Source organism: Clupea harengus, chromosome 25 (genome assembly GCF_900700415.2).
Source record: "Clupea harengus chromosome 25, Ch_v2.0.2, whole genome shotgun sequence".
In the NCBI taxonomy this organism is placed as follows: Eukaryota; Metazoa; Chordata; class Actinopteri; order Clupeiformes; family Clupeidae; genus Clupea; species Clupea harengus.
In genome coordinates, this window is record NC_045176.1 from 6,766,181 (window position 1) to 6,784,940 (window position 18,760).

The 18,760-nt window shown below is 44.5% G+C and overlaps 1 protein-coding gene across 1 annotated transcript in view; it reads right to left on the reverse strand.

Moving 5' to 3' along the window:
- Positions 1-18,760, reverse strand: part of mycb (MYC proto-oncogene, bHLH transcription factor b) — a 47,873-nt gene that overhangs the window by 23,183 nt on the left and 5,930 nt on the right. The window contains exon 4 of the mRNA XM_012835886.3: positions 7,355-7,584. The gene's annotated coding sequence lies outside the window, so the exon portion shown is untranslated. The remainder of the gene's footprint in view (positions 1-7,354; positions 7,585-18,760) is intronic.

Here is an 18,760-nt window from a genome sequence, read left to right on the forward strand (position 1 = left end):
CTTCCAAAAAAAAAAGAAATAATAATCACCTGATTTGCATTGCAAATGTTTTAACTGCTAGTGTCTACTCTTGAACCCTGGAGCGGGCGCGGAACACAGGCTGCGACAGATAGCTGGAATTCCTGTGGAAAGTTTTCATCTGGAAAGCACCACCTTTGGCAAGTTAACCGTCAACGTTAAAATAAAACAAAAACAGATCCGTTACAGTGGTTACCAAGAGACAGACAGTTAGAAAAGAACAAGGGAAAAATACCACTGGGAGGCACAAGCACTGGTTTCATTCACAATCACCATCACTCACAAACACATATATTCATGACTGGCTCATTTGGATAAATGCAAAGAGGGCTTACCTCTAAGCAGTACTTTAATGACCTTCATTACAACTGCTTATAAAAGAGAACCGCACAGGAGGACCCACTAAGCTTGGGCATGTTAGAGGTCCATACCGCATCATTTGGCCATTGAGCTGGTAAATGGCGGATGACTTTCACCTAAAAAGTAATTTGTCTGCGTCCTTCCAGAGAAAAGCACTGGCAAACCTTCCAATTACAGGGAACAAAAAAACCGTCTAGGAACTACTGAGATCCACTTTCATTTGCAAATGAAGTAGAGTTGAGATAATACAAATCCCACACAGCAGAGACACGCAGTCATGCATAGTCCCTGACTAGGACTGTACGGTAAATAGGTCTGAACAGATCTTTAGATAACGTGCCTTCACACTGACAGAAGCAGAGCGAGAGATGAACAGAACGATAAAACGGTAAAGTGTTAGCAGGGCTCTTGTGTTCTCACCATCACCACCACCACCACCTCCACCAGCGCGATGCTCTATGTGTGAGTGTGTGTGTGAGCATGAACTCCATGAACTCACTCGGCCTAAGGCCTGCCTCCATCCCCCACCCCAAACTCTCACTACTCCTCCAGCTGTGAAGCAGTGAAATACATTTGGCTGCAACCCCCCCCCCCCCCTTTCCTCCACCCACACCCCCTGCCTCCACCCACCCACCCCGGGCCTCATCCCAGCCTCAGCTGACTCCACTGTCTATTATGGGTATGAATGTGAGGGTTTCCTGTCTGTGTGTTCACTGCTAAACCCACCTCAGCTGGGAGCTCGCCACCGGCCTGTAGAAACAGCTCTGCTAGAGCAACACGACTACAAAGCAGGGCTTTGCGCTTGGGGCCACTAAACTGCTACAGTAGGGGCCTCCCCTGGATTCCGTTCCACTCAACAGACCGACTGATTAACTGGCTGACGGAATGGTGGCATGGAAGATTGCATGAGTGGGAGAAGAAAAAGAACTCCGAAGAGCCAGAACAACAAAAGAATGGGGTTCGGGGGGGGCAGATGTGGCGTAGAGCTCCCCGTGCTCTTCGGAGAGATCGAGGAGGTCTGCGAGGAGATAACTGGGCCCGTGGGCTCTGCGAGGGGAGTCTCTCTGGGCAGGGCGGGTATTGTGGAGCCGGGGCGGTTTGCCGTACAGGATTACAGCGTGGCAACAGATCGTTTGCAGCCGGCACGGTGCAGAGAGAGCCACTGTGCTCCGTGAGCCGTCTGCTCTCTTTATCAGGCCAGCTGATCAGACGACTCCTGTTACTCACGGTTACCCAGCAGCTAGGTTACTAGGAGACAGCCAGCCCCCCGGGAGGCATGGTACAAGACATGACACAGGAAGTGCTCTTGCACTCATACAAAAACACAGACAGGACCAGACATCTGAGCCCACTCCAGAGAGAGGAGCTCCGCTGCTCTGTGCCACGGCTTGCCAGATACGGAGAGCGGCCCCCGGCAAAATTAGGGCTGAGATTACTCATTACGATTACCGCCGGCACTCACTCGGAGCCCGCATCCTATTATTAGGAGCCTTCCATCGCTCCGTGGTACCTGCTCTTCACATGAATAATGAGTGCTGCTTCAGTTCTCCACATAGTGCCTGGAATGAACTGACTGGTGTCTCCCCTGCAAACACGCTGCTCTATAATAATAATATTTTCACATACAGTGGCGTGGCATGCCTAAATTTGAGCATCCCTGATCAAAACGTCTGTTACTGACCTGTTTGGAACCACGCCCACTTTATCACAGACTGCCTAAATAACACCATTTGTACTCTCATAAAATAATCCATGTTTACCAACAATATTCATTCACATTCATGCTAAAAAAAAAAAAAAAAAAAGGCATCAAGCTAAAGATGAAACATTCTTTCAACATTTTAAGCAAGATTAGGGTATTTTCTTTTTGTTTTTTTTTGCACAATTTAGTGAAAAAAGGAAAGGGGTTGATTTTAGCTCTCAGATCACTTTGACCAAAGTCTCAGACCTTAATTAGCTTGTTAGGGCTATGGCTTGTTCATAATAATCGTTAGGAAAGGTCGGGTCAAAGCTTTATACCCTGACTCGTCAACCCATGTCCCAACATCCAGCAGCCATGGGCTCCTCTAAGCAGCTGCCTACCCAGAGCTGCCAACATTGTGTTTCAGAAAGTAGTAGCAAGCCGAGCGGAGCGAGGTGGAAATGTTTTAGGCCGGGGGTCTGGGGGCCGCTGAGGCCCCCAGAAGCCAGAGACTTTACGTGATCTGAGATGCAATCTAGGTCATATTAGGACATGTTTTTCTGCAAAAAAGTGCAGTATTTTGAGTGTATAATTCTTCTTTTCCCTGTACTGTTGCACACAATTATACACAGACATACATAAAAAGGTGTTTTATTACCCAAACACATGAAATCATACTGAATTACCAAATACAGTACTGACACTGTAGTGTCAGATGGTGGTCACTCAGCACTGAACATTAGAGCAACATTAGAGTTCAACCTAAAATAAATATTAATATTTCTCTACTGATCTGTGCTACAAATGTAATTTCTGTATAATTACAATCATTTTAAGCATTATTATTAAGCATTTGATTTTTACAATCAAAATCGCTGAATTTGCGCATGTCCTGTTCAAACAGAACGGAGATACGCAAGGTGAGACAGTGACGAGCTGCGCCTCATCTCAGATTGTGCAATCCCTCACAAACTGGGATGAGCGCATGCCTTTAGCTTTCTCATTGTCTGTCACCACTGTAATATTTAGATAGATAGATACTTTATTCATCCCGAGGGAAATTTGGGAAATTTGTAGGCACATTTATTATGTCCCTTCTATGTATTTCACGTAGTGAAGAACCTAATTAGCAGTGAAAAAGCAGAGGGGAGGCAAACAGTACCTCTGCCTCAATGAAGGGGGCGTGCGAGAGCCTGGAAACTGGATTTTCAATCGAAACGTGAAGTGATAAATAATGGGAAACCAATGCCGGAGCTAAAAGGTTTGTTTCAAATGACGGACAGAAGATAACACGATCGACTACTCGGATTGAAAGCCAAATTGCTTTTTGGAACCTGAAGAATTGATTTGGCTTTGGACGAACACCGGAGACTAAATATTAACAAGGGGGAGGGGGGGCTTCTCACCCCTCATTCGCTAACATTACATTGATATCAGCCCTTGCTCCGTTGATTTCACATTATTTCTCTGAGGATTGTTTAATGTCTATGTGAAGCCATTTAACATCATACAAGAGGTTGTGATCACTTTGAACGCAAGACTGCTTTCTATTGGTGAGCTGATTTTGAGAAATTAAACTTTGCAGCTAAGGTTGTGTTTCCTGTTTGCTATGGTTATGTAGTTGCTATGCTAGCTAGGATAACTAGCTAGCTAAGGAAACTTTAAATATCATTAAACGATTTAAATGGAAGAGTTCAATTTGCATGAAATGATAGCTAGTTATCTAGCTGATGCTATAATCTCCTCGATTTAACTCAAACAATTATAATGGGAAAAGGTAGAACCTTTGTCCTATGTGTTGATAAGAATGCTGATATGAAATATGAAAAACAACCAGTAGTCGATGTGCAAGTTGCAAATTGAATGGTGATTTAAGCTACTCTATTGGGTTTATATATTTGTAAATCTGACTCTGAAAGATCACCAGCCACGAACCTCACTGCACGTTACTGGTCTACATGTATAGAATTCCTCATCAACCGCGGGAATCCTTAAACTACAAAACAGCATAGCATCCTGGTAAAAGTAGTGACGGCATTAAAAATAATAAAGTACCCCGAACCTATTGGCTCTTTGCCTACGCAAGGGACGAATCATAATACGGCTTATATGCGAGCTTTAGGGCTGGTTGGATGTCAACACATGCACGTGGCTGCCTGCTAGATGAATGATATCGATTTGTTGGGTAATGCGTAGGATATTTAAGTCAAGCGTAGCAGCGTAATTGGGGCCTGGAAATCGTATCTGCTACGCCAAAATCGTGTATGTTGGCAGCAAGGTTATTATAGTTTTGCGTTTTTCACTAGTTTTTATTTTTATTTCGTTTTGACTTTTTGTTTTCAATTTCAGTTTAGTTTTAATTAGTTTTTAAAGCGGGTTTGCTAGTTTAGTTTAGTTTCTATTTTTTGAAAATGCTTAGTTTGAGTTTAGTTTTTATTAGTTTCAGTATTAGTTTTAGTCTTTACCGCGGAATGCAAGAAACCAAGGGGGGGGGGGGGGGGGGGGCAGTCAAAACAAAATGCTCAAAATGAATAGAAGATACAAGCTATAATAAATAATATGTAATAAAAACAGAATTTGCGCATGTCCTGTTAAAACAGACAGGAGACAGCGAGACGGTGAGGCAGCGACGAGCTGTGCCTCATCTCAGATTGCGCAATCCCTCACAAACTAGGTTGAGCGCATGCGTAGAACCTATTTAGTTTTGCTGATCTGACGTAAAGCCGCAGTGAAAAAGCACGGAGAGGAGGCAAATAGTACCTCTGCTTCAATAAAGGGAGCATGCGAGAGCCCACCGGTCGGGTTTATTCTTGTTCTGCCGTTACTCTTCTTATATTTGACATTGACTACGAAAATGGAAGATTCTATAGCTAAGCTAAAACATTTCTCATAACTGGACTTTCAATCAAAACGTGAATTGATCAATAATGGGAGACCAATGCCGTAGCTAAAATGAATGCTTGAAACGACGGGACAGAAGATAACTCGATCGACTTCTCACATCCAAAGCCAAAATGTTTTGAAAATATTTTGAACCTCAAGAATAGATTTGGTTTTGGACGTACAGCGGAGACTAAATATTAGCAGGGGGGTATCTCACCCCTCATTCGCTAACATTACATTGATATCAGAGAAAGCCCTTGCTCCGTTAATTTCCCGTTCTCTTAGGATTGTTTAATGTCTATGTAAAGCCATTTAACATCAAACAAGTGGTTGTGATCACTTTGGTGAGCTGATTTTGAGAAATTAAACTTAAATTGCAGCTAAAGTTGTACATAATCACACATATTAACACGAGTTCATCACAAGCTAGCAGCTGCCAACTGTATGTAGCCACCTTACCTATGTTAGAATGCTGATATGAAAAACAACCAGTAGTCAATGTGCAAGCTGCCAATTGAATGGTGATTTAAGATACTGTATTGGGTTTATATATTTGTAAATTTGTATTTGACTCTTTCAGAGTCAGTGCCTCACCAGCCACGAACCTCACCGCACGTTACTGTTCCAGGTAATCCCAAATAGGACTCTGTCGCTTTCTCCCGACTTTTGCCGCCATAATACCAGGTGAGGGGCGTGTAGTAAAAGTGGTACGGCGGAAGATAGACGCTATGTATGAAATCAATTGACATCTATGAAATACATTGACAAAGACGAAAACTAAGGACATTTTCTCTATAATTCTATTTTATTTTAGTTAGTTTTGTAAAGACACAATACAGTTTCAGTTAGTTATCGTTTTTTTATAAAGCCTCGTTTTTATTTTTATTTCAGTTAACGAAAAGAAAAATCACACCTCGTTTTCGTTTTTTCGTTAGTTTTCGTTAACTATAATAACCTTGGTTGGCAGGTCTGCCTACCTCTCTGAAAATGAAAATAATTGATGCCACAAAGGCAGTCAGCTTGAGTTAAGTGTAGCATGGCATGTTGCTAACGGCTTACCGCTTACGGTTTACCAGTGGAGCTCGTGCTTGTGAAAACTGGTTCGGCGTCCGTTCATCAATCATCACACATAGGCTACCACTTATTCTCCATACGACTGCATCCACCGAACCGTGACATTCTTCCCGGGACGGTTCGGAACGGATACATGTCCTGTTACACCCATATCCCAAACACAACTCAAAATCCACAATGGACTACCTCAAGGTTTTGCCATGTCCCTTGCACCCCCTGACCTAATCATCATCGATCAATCTGGATAGACCAAGGAGCATGCAAGATGGCCCAGTGATGCTGTATTAATCTAGTCAATTTAATGTTATAACTATATACCTTTACTCACAATAAAAGAGAGAAAACATTTAAAAATACTATTCCAGGTTCCTGACGAAGCTAGGCGTTTTGCACATCAACAGAAGGTGTCTGTAAATTCTAAGCTAGCAGAGAAACACAATGAGCTTAGTTGTAGCCTAGCCTAGAAGCGTGTTTGCAACTTAGCATCACAATTAAAAGACAGATCGATTAAAGGACCGGTATGTATTACATTCACTGTACTAAATCATAAAATGAACATATTAGGACTGGCTTCTCAGACCACAATGCTACAGCTAGTATATTCTCCTTTTAAAATTTCTTTTCCGGAGCGAAACTTCTGTTTGAAGTGATTCCACCCTTTGCCCATTTCTCCAGTACCATTTTGACACCCGTGGTTGCCAAATAAGAACGCAAACACAGCCATGGAAGCAAGCAAACGAACTGGATCAACAAAGACGATGTTTGATTCTACCCAACCAAAAAAGCTTCTAAAAATCTGCATGACCAGAGACATAGTAAAATGAAGGTTAATATTGGAGATGCTTTTCAAAGATGGACAGCTAAGAGCCCAGAAGGATTTTAAGACGGATGGAGAGTGAACAGGTAAGCATTGAGCTTCAGCTAAGGTTAGCTCCTCCCTGCTACACTCTGCATCTTGAACCGGGACTATACCCGTCAAGGCTTGTTTGATCCGTGAGACTCGTGAGAATTTTCAACATTTCTCATGTCTCACGTACGTGACACTGAATCTCAGGGATCCCACTTAGTCTTATGGATTTCCACTCCTAATAGCATAGAATAATAATTACAAGTCCAGTAGACTGCTGTGCAGTGCGAGTGAGAGACTGCCATGTTTCTGTGTGGCTCACTACGTCTGTGTAGCAGTTTTAGGCTACTAGTCAACGAAGTTTCAATATTCAACATCAGTGAACAACTTCTCGAGGAGAACCAGACCTGTTAACGAAACGCGTACAAAGTGTTGTCTGTTGTGGGTATCTGTGTGTGTGTGTGTGTGGCTCACACATTTCAATCACTGACCTCATGGATTGCAGGACCTGCACTCTCTCTTCACTCTGTCGCTCTTCCTCTAGATCATCCATCCTTGTACCACTAGGACTGCAACACTCTTCTCCTCCTCCTCCTCTTCTCCTCCTCTCTCTAGCTCATCCTCTCCGCCCTTTGCTTCTCGTATCAGCAGCACCTGACCAGCCATCACTGGCTTCACTTGACACTGGTGAGGGCACTTCATAACTGAGATCTGCATCGGGCTGCAACAAGAAAGAACAGTAGGCTACTACTCGGAAATAGATGTGAAACGATGTACACGTTATCTGTTAAATTGAGCAATATGTTATCATTATCGGAGCCTGGAAAGAAGTCATTCCAACTCCAGTGTGTAGCCTATTTTCACATCTCCTTTATATCATCAACCAATGGACTTGTGTTTGTTAACGGACCTGGATAAATAGGCTAATTTGCTTGCACATGATGTCCTCTTCAACAGTAAGTTAGCTTAAGTGGTGTCTTGAGCCGCAGCCTAGGGAACCTTATCCTTTTGTATGTTTTTTTCACTACCGATGTCTCGTCCGTACCCCTCCCTTTCATTTATTCCAATTTGTCATGAGGCATGGTGATCTTACAGATGGGCAGCAAGAAATCTATCAACATATAAGCATTTTACTGATGCACGTTTACAATGGCAGTAACTGAAGTTAATGGACGGCACTCAGTTTAATAGTAATTGTCATATCTTTGCGTGACTGTATTTATGATCTAATTGGTGTGAAGATGATACCAGGTTGAATTCCCTTGCCTGCCCCTTTACAATTAGCTGTATGCTTTCATGGAAGCCAATAATTCCTGGGCAATCTCTGCACACCAATTGGGCATTTTGTCTCTCTCATAGTCCAGTCAAAGCAGAGCAACATTCAACGGTGATTGGCTAATTGGCCACGTGGGCGTGAACCTAGTTTGGCTTCAACTATCACCTCAGTGATTTAGAGTTCCATTTTGGTGTAAAATACCAGACTAGCTATTTTCTGAGCAGTAGTCTGTTTGTTGTAATGAATACATGTGGAAAAATGTCATGGCGGTTGTGTGTAATTAGTGCCTTATAACATCAAGCTCTTAATGAAGATGGCAGCTGGGGATGTTTAGTTTGACATGGATGTTAAGTGTGCTTTTGCTAAGGGGGTGTACTGGCTTTTGACCCGAGATGCTTCCCAAGTAGTTCAATGGCAGACATTTATTAACAGCTTTTCCGCAATGTCTTTTTATCCACCAGGGCTGCGCATGCAAGTTCAAATAATTTGACTTAAATCACTTAATTAACTAGTGATTTAATTTTGCCTGTTTTTTTTTTTAACATGCTCAATTTCCCACAAGTACTGTACCTCTGTCTGTTCATATATGGTTCATGGTTGCCCCAATCTGCTGTCAAAATTCTATAGTTTGACAAAATCCACCGTGGCTATGAGCCATTTCTGTGAGGAATGAGGGCAAGGTAAAGGACTGAGGGGAGAGGAAGTGGGAGCAATCTGACAGCATCCCTGTGACAGGACTCTGCAGCTGGCTGAGCTGGCCTTTCCCTGGTGTAAAGCAATCCGGACACACACACTGCTCAACCCCCGCCAGTACACACATACACACACACACACACACACACACACACACACACACAGACCACCACCCTCTCTCTGACACAGCAGAGGCAGTCATGCCCACTGCCGCCAAAATAGACACATTTCTGAGTGTGAGAGAGAGTGTGTGTGTGTGTGTGTGTGTGTGTGTGTGTGCCTGTTTAAAGAGACTACGAGTATGTGTGTGGGACTAGATGAATAGACTGTGTGTGCAACAGAGAGAGAGAGAGAGAGAGAGAGGGAGCAGGAGAGAGAGAAAGAGAGAGATGGAGAGAAAGATGGAGGGAGAGAGAGAGAGAAAGACTGAGGGAGAGAGAGAGAGAAAGAAAGAGACAGAGGGAGAGAGAGAGAGAGAGAGAGAGAGGGTGGGGGGTAGAAAGGGATAGAGATATAGGAGATGAGAGAGACACAGAAGGAGCGAGAGAGAGAGAGAGGAGAAGAGAGGAGGGGAGAGAGAGGAGAGGAGGGGTTGTATAAATAGCGTGCACGATGGAGAAAAATCCTGGGCACCAATTTTCATCTGAGGGTCGCCTGCTGCATTGAGAGAGACCATAAAGCACTCACTGTTTCCCAATGGGGGGAATGGGGGGAATGGGGAGGGAAGAGAGGAAGGCTTTCCTTACGCTTGGACTTAATCTCAGGAACACCTACAGCACTGGCCCAGGGCTTGGGCATATCTGAGGTTAATGGATGGGCTGAAAAGTGTGGCCACATAGTCACCTTACTCAGGGCCACCCTACAGACCGAAGAAAAATGTGAATGAATGACTTTGCACAAAATATTAAACGTGCAGTAATGTGTGGTGCACACTAGAGGTTGTGTGTGTGTGTGTGTGTGTGTGTGTGTGTGTGTGTGTGTGTGTGTGTTCACAGGCACAAAGCCACTCATTTCTGACTGACAGGTGCTGGAGAGACACGCTTTACCAGGGTGCCATCTCACACACGCCATAAAACAGAGGGCGGCAGACGGACTCCATAGCAACAGTGGCAGGGTGGTCCGATCCCGCTCACTACAGATGCTCTAAAAGGGGAGATTCCTCTCTAGCAGCTATGGGGCCTTTGAGGGGAGACCAGAGGCTGTTCTGATTTAATTTAATCCTATGGGAGAAAAGGCTAAGTACGCAGAACAAACTCCTATTTTGAGAAAACAATTGGTTTCATAGCAAACTGTTACATCATCTACAAGATTTAAAATGAAAGAACGTTTTGTGAGACGACTGACAGTTGGAGGCGTTATGACGGACATACCCCATTGGCCGCTCTACACTCTTTCATGTATCGGACATGTGCAAAAATATAGGCCAGTAAAAATAACAATGTACATTATACTGCATTAAATGTCAATCTATAAGCTAGCTAGCTATACAGTATTGTCTAACTTCCTATCCATCTGTGGCAGTCTGGGTTTTCAAAGTACAATAACCACAAAGTACAACAATGGGGAGAAATAAACACAAAGAGAAAAATCAACATAGTTAAAATAATCAAACTCACTAAACACATCTTTAACTCATGTGTTCAAGGGTCAAAACAAATCTGCTCTTCTGTACTACAAGCTTAGCTGTCGTTATATTAGGAGAATGTTTGGTGACGTAGGAAAACTGATGCCATTAGCTCACGGTCACAGTGTCAAGTGACCCAAGTGACCCAAGCTAAATTAGTTAGCTGTTAGCTGTTACACTGTCGCCAATGGGAAAAACTCCCAAGACTGCCATCTCCCACTTTTAGATCATCTCTGCTTTTACACCCCAACTGTCAGATTCCATTCCTGGGGCTGTTCCAGCATGGCTTCAAAAGGGCGGGAACATGTCACAAGAAGGCAAACTCCTCTCATGTCTCCAAGCTTTCCTAGAAATAAAGCACCCATGACCCCTTCTCCAAGCATTGCAAGTACACAGAATACCCAAAATAGCTTTTCCCCTTCAAACTAAATCCATATCACTTGTTGAGCTTACGGAAAGTGGGGAAATAAGCTTTTTTTTTTTTTATAACCTTCTGTTTCTTATGATCCTTATAACTAATCATCACTAAATGTCCCCCTACATCACTTTTGTGTAATGTAATACTTATTACAACACACCACTTTCATTTGTGCAAGCTCACCCTGGTTGTAACTGGACACCCCCAGAGGTCTGGTGCAGCAGGACCGCTCCAAAGCCCAACAGATGAGGAACACCAATGCAGGAGTTGAAAGGTCACTGAAGGCTACAGCTGTGTTTCATAAATAAGAATGTAAAGTGGACTCGGACAGATAGCCAACACGACAGGTGCCACAGCAGAGAGTGGCTGGGGGCGGGGGTGTGTGTGTGTGTGTGTGTGTGTGTGTGTGTGTGTGTGTGTGTGTGTGTGTGTGTGTGGGGGGGGGAGGGGGTAGTGGGGTCGTGTGTGGAGGGCATTCGGTTCATCATTAGCTTGAAATATCATCAAACCCATTACACTTCAGTCCATGTCCCTGATTGGCCGGATCATATCAGAAGAAATCAGTCCTGCTCACGAGAAGCAAGCTTTTGTTTATCATTCTCCATTTTCTTGTTTTTAATTTGAAAATGGCCTGGGAGAACTCCTCTTTAACACTTCCAGTGAAATTCACACAAACCACAGAATTGGCACTCCGCTCAGTGCAAAGGCAGGCACCAGCCAACAGAAGAGTGAGCCTGCCAGTGAGTGACTCTCTCGCAGCAAGAGCAGATTAAGTGTGTCAGAGATGCTACCACCAGCTCCAGCCAGACTGGCTTTCCAACCTCAAGCAAGGGTGAATGTTATCTGCGTGTTGTTGTGCATTACACAACACTCAGTCATTCTATTACTCAACTCTGACTCTCTCCTACAGGGGAGGTTTAGTCATGAAACACAGGTTTGTGCTATGCAGGCAGAGCGGCCAGCGCATTGTTCAAACAGACGCCAGGATTCCAGCTTGTTTACGGTAAAAGTGTGTTAAGCCTCTCTGGCACGGGGCCTTCAGGGCTGGGCCCTGGCACCAAGCGGACATTTTTCACCAAAACCCTGAATTTCAAGTCCTTGATTGTTTAGTGGGTCTCATTTACTGGAGACAGACGCTATTTATTTAAAACTTCCAAGGTCTTTTTTTTTCTTTTTTCCTTCTCCCTCTCTTCATGGCTTAATTTCTCCCTCACTCTCCCCCTGCCATTTACAGCGTGTCCTGGGAGACCAGCCAAGAGCAGAAATGAAAGTGTTTAAAGAGGGAGAAAGAGAGAGAGAGAGAGAGATACAAAAGGACAGAGAAAGCAAGACAGACATCAGGGAGAGTATATTAAAAAATCTGAGTCAGTTCAGTGGTATTGAACTGATCGGACACTCGAGGCTGATCTCACTGCCTCCGTCAGCAGAAGACGTGGACTCAGAACATGGAAGCATCGAGAAGGAGTAGGGAAGAGGAGACAGGGGGATATTTTGAGACATCTGGCAGCTTATGTGTGTACATTACAGGCTTCAGATCCAGAATAGCCCACATGGGACTTCAAACTCTGTCCCACCGTGGCCTCTTTATTTTACCCCGTGTGCTTACGAGAGCAACATGTCCCTTTATAACGTTACACATTCCTTGCATCACCCCTACTTACACAGCAGCATCCAAAAATACAACAGTGGGGCCGTGACTACTTAAGAGCTGCGTACACCGGGGTAGTAAATCACCAGCCCTGATGGCCGAGTGAGTCAGCAGGGAGGGCTGATACTGTGTCAGGAGGATCTCTGCTCCTCACTCACATGAGGCACTGACAAACTATGAACCCACTCTCTCTCAGCTTGGCTCTGGTACAGGGGAAAAGAGAGAGGGGGTGAAGAGAGAGATAACAACCATTTTCACAACAAATCAGCACCAGTGTTGCTGTTTCACAGTCCCCTCTTTGGGAATTCAGTGATGAAATATAACGTCCGTGGGAGAGGAGGGGGCAGAAGAGAGGTGGACAGAATGTGTTATCATCTCCGTCTGGGTTTGACAATTAGAAAACATGACAATTCATGGCAAGTTCCCAGCCCATCAGGATTTTAGAATTAGAGAGAGAGAGTGATAGTGTGTGTGTAGATATTTCAACCAGGACTATTTTAAGGAGAGACTGTTTTCAATTAAATTATATAATACGGGTTGGAATCAGGCTGGTGGATGCTTGACATACAAACCAGTGTCTGTACACAATTCAAGCTTTTCATTGGAGGCTTTGCGTCCGCTCTGCCTTCCACTGGGTGGGGATTTCAGACTTCAGCCAGAGGTTATGTCTGTCGCCAAGTTTGGGGGCAGAAGCGAGCTTTGACATACCATATGGTTTCATTTATGCATTACATCACAGTGCCTTCTGTGTATATAAAACCATTCGTCTTATTTTCAGCCATGTCGATGTCAGTTCAGGAGCTGTCTTTTGCCAGTCATCAGCAGGAGTAGGCCATGGAAGTTGGGCAGCAGGAACAGAAATAGAACCTAAAAATACATACAGAATTAACTTGGATAATAATGGCTTGGTGCCAAGTGTCAAGATGCTTTTCTTTCCATACAAATGGTAAGCCATTGTTAGATGGTTCATGTTCTGCCTTCCCACTGGCAAAAACATCTAAAGGAAATGGAACACATAAGGGGTGGGGACGGGTTGATGAGGAAAACCAGCATGTTGACTGAGGCCTTTAAAGAGAGTCTCTTCAGGGGGCTAGAACATGGCTGAATAAGGTGTGCGAAAACCTCTAAAATAAGGTCTGAAGAAACACTCACTATTTTGCTTGAACTGTGCTATGAACCATGTTCAGAGTAGCCGTTGATGATTTGTGTGCCTGCTTTGATTCCAAAGGTAAAGTTAAAGCAGCTAAGATTAGACGAGCATCGACTAGCCTGATGTCCAAAACAGACACTTCAGCTTGAGCCTGGACCTTCACCATGGAAGATGTCCAGCACATGGACAACTAGCCCCCGCAGGCCACCTGTCAGGGTCTTCAGGGTCTTCAGGGTCATGAAGTTCAGACCTTAGGAATAAGGGGTGAAATGAGAGTAGGCCACAGTTAGGCCTCGGCCATTAAAGTTATATTCAGAGAAGGGAGCCGTAAAAATTCCAGATTAATGAGAATGATTCTGGTATAGCTCAACGGACATCCACCACAGAGACCTTTCATTTCAAAAAACGCTTTTGACACCGCATAATATGCGCAAGTGAAGGCCTGCTGACAGCTTCTTAAGACTTCCTGGTTGGTGACCCCACACTGTGATCTTTCAAAGCAGACCCTTCCTTTTGGAAAAGGGACCTGGTACAATGAGTTCCTGTGTCTCCCCATGGCGGGAAAAGACAGAAGTGTTCCAGGCAGCTGCTTCTGGAGCGCTCAGGTCCCCGAGGACAGATCAGCTGTCTCAGGAGTGTGCTGTGCTCCAGAACAGAGACAATGCCCATCTGCCAGCCAAAAAAGAGCTGACTAACAGGAAGTGATGTCAGCTCCACCCAAAGGCTGGCTCACCACGAGCTGGGCTGAAGAGGTAGAGGAAAAACAGGAAGGGATGGAGCTGTGGGCAGTGATGTGGATGTGAATGCATACCCAACAGGGCAGTGAGAGAATCACTGCCAGACTGGTCTATGCCTTTAGGGTGATTGGTCATGAGGATATCTTGTTACCGCTTCCTGTTTGATTGGATAAAAATGTGTATGTACTGTCCAATAAGATTACATGGAAGGCAAGCTATACACAATTCAATTGTATTTATATAGCGCCAAAACAATACAATTGTGTGTGTAAGGAAGAGAGTGTAGCATTTTTGTTTTATAAAATGCCCATACAACCTTTAAATGGTTAGTAGCGCTTGCACTAGAACTGTATGGCACAAGATGACGCAATGTTGGATAAACTGAGATTACTACACAGGTGCGGTCAATACACGTTTGCTTAAAAAAAATGGAAAAAATACTGTATTGCGGTTTATATGCGGTGCGGTTAATCGTCGGGAAAATATGGTATTTTTCCCCCGAATAACTATTCTTATTGTGTTTACACATAACAGCTGTTTTCTGTAAACGCTGTGAAACCTGGTCATCATTAGTAGACCCAACGGATTAAATATTGAAATTAATCGTATTTGCCTGTATCCATCTTTTAACAAACTTTAGCCACGTAAGTGTAATAGCCTGGTCCATTTCATGACAGTCTCGAGCCATCCTTGAGAAATTCATCCACAACTCACAATTGCTGCACATTTATTTCATCACAATAACAGTCTGTTTTTATCAAAGAACTCCCAAAAACTTGAGATCCTGGAGAGGGGTTATTACGTGGTGCAGGCAATCACTTCACAGAAAGTGATGAGTTCGGAGCTGAAACCCTCTACTTCTCCAGCGCCATCCAGAAACACTCTTCCCCTCATCAACTCATTTTCTCTGCTCTCAACTCCCTCCACAACCTGCTTCGCCCCGAATCCTACAAAGCAGCATGGGAAATCTAATCAATAATAACATTGAACAATATTTAGTACACTCACTCTCACATTCTCTCACTCTCTCACACACACACACACACACACACACACACACACACACACTCACACACAGACAGATTTTATCGGTTAAAATCCATTAGAGGAACCATTTGCCATAATTGATATGACTCACTCCTTTTCCTTTCAAGCTTCCGTCCCACTCTCATGACTAATTGAGAGAAGTCAGTCTACGTTTGAGTCGTCAGACTGTGGGAGAACCTGCTCAAAGTTCCCAAGGGCAGCAATAATGAGAGGGTTTTCAATCCCACTCTGTGAGAACTGGTTCCACTTGTTATGCTGCAAATGGCATTAATGTAATTTGAGCTACAACCCTGCCACTAAATGCATTTAAGAGTATCAATACACGAGGCATCAAATACCGTTCAAGTTTAAGTCCTGGGAATCTTCAAATCCACTTATCCAGCCTTATTGAAATAAGAAATAAGTTGTTAAAGTTATGCCACTCTGCTGTTGTTAAAGATATGCCGCTCTGCTTTAGAGTTTGGCCATGAAAATCTTGTCATTCCTTGGAGTGGTAAATTCAGTGGATTGCACGCTATCCCCAGATATGAACAGCCACACAGGTTGATTCTCGACGCCGACAAAGAAGATTATGCTTAGATAATAAGGTTCCTATCCTCTATTTACTAGTTTCTTTACACTTTGTTTGGCTTTGACAACAACAACAACACTAATTCCTGTTTCCAATTCAAAAAAGGAAGTACTCGTTAAATTTCGAAAAGGCTGTATGGACATGGCATGACCTGCTAAGCCATAAATTAAGTCAAGCTGGAATAACTCCTGCAAAGTAAAGTGACGATCCGATGACCAAATGTCAGTCCCTAAGATCAATGACTTCCACTTAATGACAGAAAAGACCCTTGACTTGTACCGCACACAAAGGCACACTTCCACAGGCATCTGCTCTGTGCTGTGGCACATTGTCAGGGGCTGAGTGTCAACAGCGGGTCCGTGCCCCTCCCTGCCCCAGGGCCCATCTGTTCGGTGAAAGCCCCCTGCCAGTTACACAAACTTGCATCCATCAAAGGGCCATCACCCATCACTGCAAGGCTCTCCCCCGAAAAAAAAAAAAAAGCAGGGCAGTAAATCAGTTTCAGGTGCCCTCTCAGTTTGCTTAACAAACCCCTGTGTGTTTACAGTATACTCTCATTTCCACTTAGCTCTTGTGGACATTTTACACACACGCAAGATGTAAACAGTCTTAAGAAGTCAATATTCAAACCAAACGGAACAAAACTGATCAAACTTTAACAGTTTCTGTGTTTGAGATGTGGCAATAAACCAGCCACATGAAAACACTAGGTCCTTTCTGGTGTGTATTCAGGGGAATAATCTACTGTACAGAAAGCTCTGGAAACAAAGCGCTAAAAGACTGATTTTGTCACACTGTAGTACACATAATAATCAACACAGAAATGGGTGTACTGCTGCCTTTATCTGTCAGACACAACATGATCTGGCCTAAATAATTTACTGCCATTGGTTACACTGTGCCTACACACGCGTGTGTGTAAGCGTATGGCTAATATGATACACCTCCCTCAGACACCTCAACACACATACATGGGCACGCAAACACACAACACAGACACAGCCTGGAGATGACAGAGAGCCCTTAAAACAGTACAGCATTTACAAGCTGTCCCTGACCATTATGAGTGCAACAGCATGTGAAAAAGGACCATCTAATATTACGACTAATGAAGACACAAACCTCTTAGGTCCACAGTCAAGTCAATGCTACGGAGGGAGCAGGGTATGGGGGTGGGGGGGTGGGGGGTGTGTGGAGAGCCAAGGGCCACTCTAAATGGCAGGAACCAGCAGTGATGGTATCGTTTTCTCCAGATGGCCGGCTATCTCCTGCTCTTTTACAACAGGGGGAGTGGGAGCAATCCAAGCCTCCTCTGGGACACTCAGCTCTCTGGGCGGGGTGAGGTGGGGGTGGGGTGGCAGCAGTCACTAAGAGGCGGCGGGCCAGCGCATATCCACACCACTGCCGCTTTGGTCTGGCATGAGGGACGGCTGCCGTAGTCAAGTGCAGAAGCACTCTGTGTAGTTTAAATAAACTCACCATCCATGTTACACTTGTTAATATGTATTGATCCATCTGCCGATGCACACTCGGCATGTCGTCTTGCCACCTTGTTGAAGGCACGCGGGGAATGCTTTGGGAATGCTGGAGGAGCAGCTGAGGCCAAGTGGATTTAAGTGTTTGCGGGGGTTTAGCTTTGAACAACTCCACTGACAGTGTAAAACTCTTCCAGGTTTTAGCAAGCTACAAAATTGACACGTAGTTCATGTCTTAACTTTCTCCTCCTGTCCCCCCTCAGAGAGAGAGATTTAATTAGAGAGGTTAATTAGTTGGGTTAATTAACGTATTTGATCTGAGAAACTGAAGTAGTGTGTAAGGACAACTTATATAGGCTTGTCTCTGGGCAGGAGGTTTCTGTGACATCACGACACGTGAGAGCCTAGTGACAAGCATGCCATGTCACAGGCCTGACATCATGCCTGACCAGAGATCTACTCCTGCCTAGTACCTTCTATGGCATCCAACATCGCTGGGTAAAGAGTGAGGGAGAGGGAGAGGGACTGGAAAAGAGATGTGACAGAAAATAAAACCAGCAATGAAGGAGGGAGCGAGAGAGGGAAAGAAAAAGAGAAGTTGGCAAGGTAACACCCTGGGCAGCTGCCGGCCACCCTGGTGACCTCAGCAATAAAGGGATAGGATGTGTGCATGTGACATTGGTAGCGTGTCAGGGACAAGCTTTCCATGAAGAGCCATGTTTAGAGTGCGCTCTGGAAAGCCATGCACGAGCTGCTGCCAGAGAGGACTGCAAGTCATCCACTCTGCTGGGGCCACTGTACAGGTTAAATATAGACATCCACGACTGCCGTACGACTGTACAACACAGCGGGCCTGTGGTTGGAGGGTCTTGCATTGCTGCTTAGAAAACAATAAAAAAAAAGGAGGGGGAGGGGGGGACAAACATGACCAACAATGAGCATTGTTCACACTGAAGGAAAATCCTCCATCATCTCCGAGAGTGACACATATGCAGAGGGAAACTAAATGAGTAACAAGCCTGCACACAAACACCAATGTGTCAATGCCAGGAGCCCGTGTGGGTCATTAAACTGGCCTGAGCACCAAACAGCGTGACCGGTTTCACACTCGAAGCAGGTTATCAGCCCCATCCAGCAAAAGCGACAGAGAGCCAATCAGCTGTGCAGGCAGGGACACCTGCATGAAAACACGTGCCTCCCAAGTGATGAATAACAGTGGGCAGTGGGTGGATTATGCAGCCGCTGTGCACGCTCCAGA